A 12,559-nucleotide genomic window follows, 5' to 3' on the forward strand; every position below is an offset into this window, starting at 1 on the left:
AATATATCAACAACTCTCATAAAGAAGGAGAGGTGCCACCCATGGGATAAGCCTCCCCTCAATAGGTGGCATGGCACCCAAGATAGGGACTTATGGGCCCCACCTTTTAGAATATGGTGGGCCCACGTGCACAATGGGCCCCCATAAAATTTTATATATATTAAAAATAATAAAATAAATTTTAGAATATTATTTGATATTTAAATCATTAAAAATCAATATTTTAAATTTATAAACCTAAATATTATAAATAAAATATCTAGATATTTATAAAAATTTAAATAATAATTCTAAAATAATATCTACCATAAAGGAAACATAATTAAATTAATTTGATGGGAAAAAGATTCACATGGTCAAGGAATTAAATCAATAATGGGGCACTCTACCTTCAACTGTGGACTACAGACCACTTGCTTTATCATGCCGACCCAGCGTTGCCTATGACCCACAGTCCAAGCAGAAGCTCATTAGTGGGTCACCAAAATCTGGCCGATGAGCCAAGGGAACCTCAGTCTGTAAATTTCAGGTTCTTCCCTAGAGACGAGTTAAAGTCACATAGACTTGATGCGACCACAGCTCTATGGCGCATAGGGGTATCTCTCGCATATGCATACGCTTTACCCTAAAAGGTGACTTGTCTATCAATATACATGTCGTGTGATGGTACATGGATGAGGCTTTTACCCCCGTCTCCGTAGGCCACCATCTCTCATCTAGGCATATTCTGACCTCTTCAATGGATAACCCACTAGAATCCTCATCGATTTATTTTCTATGCTCAGGCAATATGAGATTTTCCCAACTTACTGGCCTAGACTGTCAAGCACAGTCCGGTATCTGCAAACCTTATTTTCAATGGTATGGTCTATGAGGGACCACACTCTCATTGAGTCCATGATCTACTGTATCAAATGTCTCATCACAATCACTCATAAAGCCTTTAAAGGATAGGTAAACACAACACTGATCATACATGAAAAAGTTGTTTTGCTTTGAATAACAAACAAAAGGCCAAAAAGAAGTATAATCAAGTCGAAGCAAGCACTGCATTTGTCAGTGAGGACAAGGTTACTTTGAGTGAGTCGCACACTGTTGTGTTTAAAACAAAACTAATTCTTGCAAGAAGCCACCCGCGTAGCATGCGTTCGCCAAAAGCTACATTGATTATTAATATATTTGAGCTCTTCATTATCTAAGTTCAAGATGAACTCCATTTGAATGAGATAGTGTCGACAATGGTTTAGAACTTGCACAACAAAATAGAATTCCAGGTAATATGTTGAATAATTCCACCTAACCTTATTGCGTATTTTGTTTTGTTTTTTTTTTGCATTTTTTATTTATTTATTTAAGAAGGTTATTGGATGCCCTGGCTTGAGTATTCCACAAATACCGACTTTAGGCATCATAGTCAATCTCAAACACATTATCAAAGTTGGGCAGCATTAGCATAGGCATGGTTGAGAGTTTTTCTTTAACAAGTTTACAGCTTTTCTCTGTGCATGATGACAAATTCCCTCTTCTTCGTACAATTAGTCAACTGTATCGACATGGCGCTGAAATTCTTAATAAAGTGCTGAAAGAATGAAGCATCCATGGAAACGTCCTATGTCATGGATTGAATATGTTATTCCCAACTTCAATGTTTTATACTGTTTTCCATAATACTGTACAAGAGGTTTTATGAAATTCACTATAAAGCTGACTTACTCAAAAGAACAAGGGATACTTACTATAGAAACAATATAAAAATTTAACTTCGTTTGGGGATGATATCGAATATTTTTAACTATGAATAGAAAAAAGGCTCTCTCCGTCTGTATGATAAGGGGTGTTTCAACAAACAATAAAAAATTTTACTTTGTTGGACATTTTGTAACTTGTGGGAAAATATCTCTAGGGTGTGTTTTCAGTCTGCCGAGAGACAAGTTACTTTGTACCTTTATACGTAAGAAACTTGCTTAGAACTGCAAATGGGATTGGGGTCATGGCGGTAGCACTATTTGTTCTCCAGCTAAAATTTAGGCTTTCATTCTCACCTAACGTATTAAAAAACCACTAACCATCTAAAAAACGGGCAGGAGCTCGTCATCCCCACTTAATTACTAAAAACAAAAAAAACAAAAAAAAAAGTTCCTTAGAATTATGGGCCGAGAAGAGAGCAAGAGTGGGAGTATTTTGGGTGCATTCAAATTTGTATGTATGCCTAACGCATGCATAAGCGCGCACGTGAGAAGTAGTCGGGTTCGGGTCACATGGTCGGGTCTTGGTCCATGTGATTAGTAGAAGTCATTTTTTTTGCTGTTAAAGCCCTTTTCACCATAAAGGAATAGGGTTGGGACATTGGTGTTTAGGCCCAATTCCTCGGCATAATGTCCTAGCCAATATTCTGTTAACATATCAAAAAAAAAGAAAAGAAAAGCCCTTTTCACCATGTTTAAGCTGCTTATTCAACCTTTTACTATAGTTAAGTATGGAAGTCTATTGTCTCACAATAGTTTTCACGTGTCCATTTATGTGAGGCATCAAATGTTTGGTGGCAGAAAATTACAAAATTGTATTTTGATTACTAGATTATATTGATATGGGATTGTATACATCTAGACCACTTACCTTTAATACAAAGAGGTCATAATTATTTATAACCATCTGATGTGAAAACTGATAGCTTGGATGTGTCACAAAGTTCAAAAAAATTTCTTTTGAATTTGAGTTTGGTCGATGGAATAAATGCAGCCATCCAATTTCACATCCAATGGTCAAGATTAATTATGACCATCTTATACTAAAGGTAAATAGTATGATTGTATACTTTTCCTATTAATATTTGGCATAACAATTTGGAAACCACCTTCTATGTCCTAAAAGAACAAATCACCATCACTTACAATAAAGCTACAATACACACCAACCATAACGTTGTTTACTAAATGGAAAACACTTCTCCCCATCTTCCAACTACCTCAAGAAAATGTTATGTCATCCCCACCATCCATACTGAACAACAGATGGTGGAGATAAACAGTTCATCGGCTTAAGTCCTCCATTGTTTTGCACATAGAGAGGAATGATTAATCTCCACCATCCATTGTGCGTGATTGAGATGACCAAAACATAGCTAATGACTGAGAGAGTGGGCGAGATCTAGTTTCCAGTAACGATAGACCTTGAGCATGACTCTGCTTCTATATCTGCATTGAAATCTTCGAGATCTGCGTCTAGATTTTCATTGAGATCGGTAGAAATCAGGCTTGGGCATGAGCAGTTAGCGGTTGATGTTGTCAATGTTGTATCTCAAGCTGGATTCCTGCTGCTGACCTACTAAAAAGCATGACAATAATAGTCATAGCGTTTCTAACAAAAAGGAGATTGGGTTCTAATTGAGGTCTCTTGTTCTAGAATTTCATGGGGTTGAAACTCATGTTAACAGAGACCCCTTTGGTAGTGGCTCTAATATTCTTGTTCGAGGTTTCGAAGAAGATCCGGGGACTGTTCTATGAAATAATGGAAAGAAAAGGAAGATGAGGAGAGAGGAGGTTTGGGTTTTTCATTAGGTGGGATTTGAACCTTGGAAGGAGAGAGAGAGAGGCCATTGATAAGATGTAAAAGGTCTGGTTGAGTAACTTGGGGAAGCATGGCCATTTTGATGTATGATGGACCTTTGGGTTTCCTCCCATGACAATTTTATGTAATTTGAAAGTGTTTCTCTTCCTTTTATAAGTATGAACTGATGAAAAAATAGTCATTGAAGCTGCAACATTCGTGGAACATTACATCTTTTTCTCTCTCTTTACTCATTAATTATTAACCTCTTTCTCTATCCACCACTTTATGTGATGATGACATATTGCTAAAGTTAATCTTGAGGATAATTTCTGATGTAACATTGCTAAATTTAAATCAAGGAGATAAGGTCAAACACATTTCATTTTAGGAAAATTTAGTTGTCCCAATCTCACCCATTAATTTTATAGATGTAACAAATGTCAATACATGCACCATCTTTCTCTCTGCACCGATTTATGTTACTATAAAGCAAAATTATTAAAATTAATCAATGATATATCTTATGATATTGTCGTACTATATGCTTGATGGAGATAAAGGAAGGACAGTTGTCACTGTATCTCATATTTAATGTCGCATTCACTTTTTCTCTCCACATTTAATATTGTGAAATTTTATGGAAAGTTTTTCTCTGCATAATCACAATTAATTATAGGTAAATTTAGTCTTTTAGATTTGGTTTCTATTAGTCATTTACAACTCATAAAATTTCTCTAATATTATCAATTTAATTATGGGAAATTCAAATTCAAATTCAAATTTAATATTATCCCAAACACCGGTATTCTACCCAAGATTGTGTACATGATTGGCTAAATGCTAATTAGATGAATTCAACGATAAATCGAGTGCGCGAAATAAAGCAAACACAAAAAGGCACACCACAATAATACAAGATTTACGTGGTTCACTCCATACGGTTACATCCACGGCCTCAGCAAGTAGAAATACACTATCACAATGAAGATTACAGTTTTGAGTTACAAGAAATAAAACATATCTCTAAACATTGGTAAAAAAGCATTATCAATCTTCTCTTTTAAACCAGACCAAGCAACACCGTCGATCAACCTTTTTCCCACCGCAATGCCACTATCGGAAAGATAACATTGAGAGCAATGTAAAGATTTTCTCTCTCTAGAAGTGGAAGTTAACCAACTCAAAATTCATGGGAATACCGCTCTCAAAGGTCATGTCTCTCTCTTGGAGATCCATTCCCATAACCCCCAAAGGGGTGACCTTCAAAGGATGGGTATTATGTCATCATTCACTCTTTTATAAAAATATCACTTTCTTCCTTCTCAATAAAGTCAATTTTCTATTTCTCATAATACCATAATCTTTAGAAGAAAATATGGTATGCTGATTTAGCTATCACCAAACCCAACAATCTCCACCTTGATAGCAAAATCACCATAATTTCCTTGACAACATTTATTGAATAGATTTGTTGATTTCTTCATACTTTCCTCTATTGTAGAATTTTTACAAACACTTTGCCTTTATATTTCTCTACCTCAAACCATGGATATTTCTTGATTTCTTCTCACTTGCCTCCATTGTGGAATTTTCACAAACACTTTACATTCATATTTCTCCACCTTAAACCGTGTATCCATCAAACTCCACCATCCATATTTTTCTTAATGCCATTCTTAGCCCCGAACACACCTTGTGCTTTGATATCAATTGTAGCGTTCTCAGAAACCTCTAGCATGCAGAACCGAGAATCCCAAACACTGGGATACCACCCAAGATCGTGTACATGATTGGCTAAATACGAATTAGATAAATACAACTATAAATCGAGTGCACAAAATAAAGCAAACACAAAAAACATACCATAACAATACAAGATTTATATGGTTCATCACACAAGATTTATATGGTTCATCCACGGCCTCGGCAAGTAGAAATCCACTATCACAATGAAGATTACAGTTTTGAGTTACAAAAGATAATATATATCTCGAAACATCGGTAAAAAATTATCACCGATCTTCCCTTTTAAACCCACTTTCCCGACCGAGCAACACCGTCGACCAACTTATTTCCCACCGCAATACTGTTATCGAAAAGATAATCTTAGAGAACAATATAAAGATTTTTTCTTTCTAGAAGTGGAAGGTAACCAACTCAAAACTCATAGGAATACTTCATATTGGATATCCATTCCCATAACCCTCAAAGGGGTGACCCTCAAAAGATGGGTATTATGTTTTCATTCACTCTCTTATAAAGATATCATTTTCTTGCTTCCCAAAAAAATCATTTTTCTATTTCTCATAATACCCTAATCTTTATAAGGAAATATGGGTATAGTGATTTAGCTATCACCAAACCCAACATAACCGCCTTTAGCTACAAGGATCATCTAGGTTTTCTAGTTTATCAATCTGTCTCCCTATATCACAAAGTTAGCAGTGCATCCACAACTCACCTGCATCAGTAGTCTCTATGAGTGACCTTTGCAAGAATTTTCTTTTATGGAAATTGAAACAGGGAAACCACAATATTTCCATATGTCAATTGTATAATCTCTTTTCTCCCCAGTAAAGAAGCATGCAATTTCATGAAATATATGCTTCTGTTTTCACCAAAAACATCCGAACTTATTGTAAGCTTTGGCATGACATCATCTTTAGGAATTGTATTTTATATATATATATATATATATATATATATATATATATATATATATATATATATATATATATATATATATATATATATATATTTTGGAAGTATATGCTTTTCTTCTTCAACCAAAACATCATAGCTTAATCAAAGCTTTGGCAAGACATCTTCTTTAGGAATTATTTTGGAAGTCTGAGGTTTTTTTACAAAAATAAAATACGGCCACAAAATTCAAAATCTTTTCCAAAATGATAGAAAATACAAAAAAATATGCCACAAAAAAATTCCTTATTTTTTAAGATTTTTTAAGTTTGTTTCTGAATTAATTTTCATATTCCCAAATGAGACACCCAACTTTGGGAAATTTGGGCTCACCGGGACCACGTAGTCAAACACTGATTTGGTTGACAACAGCAGGGACCTATTTTAAAAGCCTTGATAAGGGTTGTTTTAAAAGTAACCTCCGATCGTATTCCTTCCTTCTTAGATAGTGTTTGGGTCTTCTTCATTTAGATTTGAATCGGAGTAGCTCCAAGAAAAATCCCTTAACCAAAAGTCACAGCTTTTTATCATAATAGCACTTCCCACATATGCTTGCGAAAGTATGATGTTGTTTTGGAGGTCATGGGAGCACGACGTTGATGTAGTACCCATGACTTCCAGTAGCTTCCAAACAACGTGTCGCAGCTTCCATACTACGCCATAGAAGAGTCTACTGCACCTTCACAAACTCGAAGCACTTCCTGTGTTTGAAAATGGGAAGTGGTACATCATTTCGGAGGTTGCAACTGTCAAACCAACATAAGATGGCTAGTGGCAACTTCCACACGCACACTTCGCACATTTTGCCTACTCGGCACAACCACCTCCAATCTTATCTTTGTAATAAGAGTATCAGGCATAAGAATGTTTATACTTATATCACTATCTACACTCTCCTTTTTAGTGTGGGATTACAAACCAACAATTTTCTCGCTACAAAATACAGTTTAAAAAAAAACCATACAAAACTATATTGTTATTTTGAAATACACACAAGTATTTTTCAAAATCAAGGTACTAGCATCTCATGGTCAGCCAATTCCTTTTATACAATATATTCTCAATAAAATTAAAAATAATGTTAAAAAAATATTTTTCCTTTTCTTTTTTTTTTTGATAATTCAATGGGAAAGACAAGCCCCTACCCATTTTTTCAAGTAGTTTAGAAGTTAGCTTTTTGAAAATATTAACATGGTGATGTTAATAATGAGAATGAAAACCACAATGTGGTGACTAAAATCCGTCTGAAAATTACTAAGTTTCCCTAAAGTTAATCTCTGTCTTAAACTCGTGTCCTACTATACCATGCTTCTTATTGTTGTGCCTACTACAAAGTTTCGTGGCTACTCCCTCTAACCTAGGATTTCACCCCTAAAGAACTCCACATAAACCCCTGAAGTCAGTCCTAACGGCCCCACGTTAACTCTAAAGAATCAATATTGCTACTGACTACCCTTGCCCATAGTAATAAGTAAGGGTTTGTATATTATGAGACCTTTTATTTTAGGTACAAAGAGCTCATAATTACTTTTTATTCATTGAATGTGGAATCCAATAGATGAAATGTATTATAACATTCGAGTAAGCATCCAAACAATGACACATCCGCAATCATCCAATTTTAAATCTCGGGTCAATAATGATTGTGACTTCCTTGTATCCAAAATAATACATTTTCTAATAAGGAAAAGGTAATTCTACTCCTTCAAGAGTATACTATTTACTCCCACTAGTAAAACCCCATTTAAAATTAATTTTAGAAACTTAAATTTCGGGGATATAACCCCTTTAACATGCATCCAATTATTAGAGGGTGAGATCCAAATGTTAGAAAATTCAAAATTCAAAATTCAAAATTCATTTTTTGCGAATATCATTTAGTGATTCTAAGTTAGCTGCCGAAATTTCAGGTTGTAAAAATCCTCCCCCGTAGGTCATCTAGAGGGAGTCTAAGTGAACTATGTTCGTGCTCATAAATTAAAGGAAAGTATCCCATATATGTCATATGATAATAGAATGGTGCATTTTAATCACTCCTACTTATGGTTTTGAAAAATACATGTATGTATTTCAAAATAACAATATGATTTTTTATGGTTTTTTCCAAGTTGTATTCTGTAGAGAGAGAAAGCTGTGGGTTTTTAGTCCCCCATTGAAAAAGAGTGTAGTTAGTCCTGAAAACAAGGAGTCAAGCTTCTAATTTTTCAAAATCATAAATTTTTCAAAATCTTACCATCCCTTTTTTCACCCTACCAATTTCCAACATATCCAACAACTAGAAATTAATTTTGTTTTTTATTTTTTATTTTGAAAATGTATACAATGAGATCATTTATCTTTAATATAAAGAGGTTACAATCACCATTTACCATTAGATTTGAAATCGGGAGTTGATGTTTAATATATGGGCACAAAGTTTAAAATAAAATTTCTTAAATGTTGTGACACACTTTTATCTATTGAATTTTACATACAATGGCAAAAAATGTTTGTGACCTCCTTGTACCAAAAATAAATAGTCACATAGTATACAATATCTTTTATTTTTATTTAAAATTCTATTCCTATGAAATTTCTTTTATTTTTATTTAAAATTCTATTCCTATGAAATTTGGGGCATTTTTACAGTATGCACACAATAAAACTAATACAACATATTTCGAACAAAAAATCCGCCAAAAATACCTCAAAGGTCTTTTGGTCAATATTTGTCCAAAGTATTCTTTTATTGCCAATGTATTGAGTTATTTAATCCCCTTTTTATGTTAACAAGATTTATAAAAAAAATCTATTTATACCTTGAATAGGCTAGCTTCAATTTTGAACCATCACATAGTGCTTCTGAACCCTTCAAGCATCCACATCATGCCCATGAATAAAACTCCACTCCAAACTCCCATGCTACAAATCCTATAGCCAAACCGCCAGTAAAAAATAAAAAATAAACCTACTGAAAAATCAAATTCTAATAATAAAACTGAAAATTTGAGTGCTACTGAAAAATCGAATTCTAATAATAAAACTGAAAATTTGAGTGATCCATGGTCTGATTTGTATCAGAGAGTATATTGAATGATAAAACCAAGAGAGTATAATGAATGATAAAACCAAACACATTAACAGGAAATATTCAATGGAATGCTCATATCAAGAGGCCTCAATCTTCAAATAGGGATGCTCACACTTCGCCACATGCCTGCCCCAATGTCACTCCTTTTTCTCTCTAATTGTCTCTCTCATGGAGGTTTGTAATGTTGGGTTTATGTGGCCTTTAAGGGCCTTATGAGTGCTTGTAAAATGAAATGATATAGTGAAACATGAATTCAAAGGGAGTGTGGTCCCTCGTGGACCATACTAAGCAAATGATGGTTTGTTGATATTAATTTGTGCTTAACGATCTAGGCCAGTCGATTGGAAAAAACCCATGTTACCTGGGCATGAAGAAGAAACCAATGAGGGTTTATGGGTTAGCCCTTGATGAGGTCTAAGAATATGCCCAGATGGGTGAGCCGAGGGACTGTGTGACCTTTGTGTGTGATGATGACCTACAGAGACAAGGGCCAAAACCTCATCCATGTACCATCATACGACATGCATATCGATAGATCGTTTGAAAAAGCCAAAAATCCACCTTTTATGGTGAAGCGTATGCAGGTGCAAGAGATACCCGTATGCACTATAGGAGCTATGGTCATCTCAGGTCTAGGTGAGTTTCACTTGTCTCTAAGGGAGGACCTGAAATCCGCAACTGAGATTGCAATCCCTTGGTTCATCGGTCGGACTTCATGACCCGCTAATGAGCCCCTGCTTAAATTGTGGGTCATGAAAAACATTGGGTTGGTCTGATAAAGCAAGTATGGTCTGTAGTCTATAGTTGAAGGTGGAGTGTCTGATGATTGTTGATTCCTAAACCATATGGATCATTTTCCAATCAAATTAATTTAATTGTATTTTTTTTATAATGGAAATTATTTTAATATTATTATTTGAATTTTTATGAACCCCTAGATATTATATTTATAATTTTTGGATTTATAAAATTAAAGATATTGATTTTACGATTGTTTAAATATTCAAATAATATTTTAAAATCCTTTTATTAATTTTAAATATATAAAAATATCATGGGGGCCCATTGTGCACATAAACCCATCATATTTTTAGAAGGTGGGACCCATGAGTGCCTCCCTTGGGTGGCACGGCCCACCTTTATTCTCTTTCCTATTTTTTGGTGATATGGCATGTGGTCATATGGTTGGAAGATATTAACTTGATATATCTTTGAAAGATTTTGTGGAAAGATTGAGCAGACTTGTGTTTTTTTATGATATGCACAATATTTTGATTATATTTAATTTATTTAGTTTCTATTAATGAGAAAATGATTTAGGAAATGAGGATAATAGTTCATGCACCTTCCATAATGTTGATGGCCCATCTATGAAATTGATGACTCAGATCTCTCACCCCACAAGTCACCCTTGATCGACAGTCTATGTTCAATCTTACAAAAAGAGGCAAGTCAAAGAAAACCCTAAGAAACCCTAATCTTATTCAAATCCTATAAAAATGGATTGTCTTTACCAAAAAATCTCTACACCTTATCTTTCTAACTCTCTGTCTTCAGAAAGTTTATATTTTTCATGTTTGATCTCTCTCTCCCACATTGTGAAAGAACCTAAGAGTTTAAATTATAGAGTTTTTTTTTTCTATCCCTCAAATATGGATTTATGACTAAGGGTTTTAGGGTTTAGTAAAAAGATAATCCATCTCTCTCAAACTAGGTTGCTAAGAGAATTCACCTAGGGTTTGAGTTTGTGATCAAAGGGGTTCATGTTCCATTGGTGTAGCTTGGCTGAAATTCGGTTTCCTGGTTTGAGATTGAAGCTAGACTGTTGATCCCGCGCCATCGGATGATGGTGACTCGGTGTGGGGTGTAATAAGCTCGGTTGAGGTAATCTCCGACACTCTTCCTTTTGTTTCTTGCAATCTTATCTTTTATTCTTAAGCATAGTGTATAGTTGTTTTAATGGCATCAAGTTATTAAAATCTTGGTTTTATTGTTATATTGATTTTATTTTGAAATTTATCTTATTATAATAAAGACCACATGTAAGTGATCTTTTGCCAAAAGAAAGAGGTGTAGAAAAAATATATATATATAAATTCCCTGGTAAAAGATCACATAGGTCTTTCTTTCATTGGTATCAAAGCTATTGATACTTGATGCCATTAATTATCTTTTCTCTTTATTGAGTTTAGATCAAGCTTGGGAATGACATATAAGAAAGCTAATGACCATTGTGGTCAATAAATACATCCACGGTTAAGAATTATTGAAATATTCCAACACTGAAAAGGCACTCTGCATAATGAGTATTCTGGGCTATATTGGAGTAGTGATATGAAGAACATAATAAGATATTTTTCTATTACATACATCAATGATATTTTGTATCTTTAAGAGTAGGAATTACCTGCAAAATTTCAATAGAAGATCCTATAGGAATTGAGAGTTATGGACTCAACAATGAAAGGTGTTAGTTTTGACCATGCAAAATTTAGGAACTGTCCATTTCCGTGATTGTTTTCACCAATCATATGATTTTATTTCTCGTTGAAATTGAGCTATGACTCATAAAATTTGGTCTACTTTCAAACAAAAAATGTTTCATTAAGAAAGTTATTGTGTTTTAAATATATGATCAATTTATTGAAGGATGCGCAAGTGTTGTTTTCTCCAACGAAAATTATTTTCATGACTTGGAAGTTAATATTTAACTCCTATTCTTAACAAAATATTTTATGGTTCACACTAAGTTTTTAGATTTCCATTATGAGTCTAATTTGTAATAACATTTATTTGAGAGAGAAATGTCTATGGGAAGAGAGGACTAACAATTTTGGATTGAAGAGTGGTCATTCTAAATTTTCTATAATTTGATGTCTTTCATTGATGATATGAATAACTATATTTATCAAGACTACTTAACAGAGTGATATAAGGCTTGTGAAAATATATGTGTTAACTATTATGTGTGTAATTTCAAACAAAATTGGTTTGAAAGAGAAACTTCATGATGGTAGAGAGAAAAGACACTTTTACTAGATAGTATTCATCTTGGAATTCTGCAATAAAGTTTATTTTGTCAAGTTAATGCACTTATTTATTTTTCTGAAGAAAAGTATTATTTGGAATTAAAACTATGATGTTATGATTTGGTTTTGAGTTTAGTTTCCAACACAAAAGATTTCAAGAAGAAATTCTTGAGAATTGGGAGAAACAATTTTTTTATTGAGAGGTGCTCAA

This window comes from Amborella trichopoda, chromosome 5 (genome assembly GCF_054954075.1).
Source record: "Amborella trichopoda isolate Santa Cruz 75 chromosome 5, AtrichopodaSantaCruz75HAP2 v2.0, whole genome shotgun sequence".
NCBI lineage: Eukaryota > Viridiplantae > Streptophyta > Magnoliopsida > Amborellales > Amborellaceae > Amborella > Amborella trichopoda.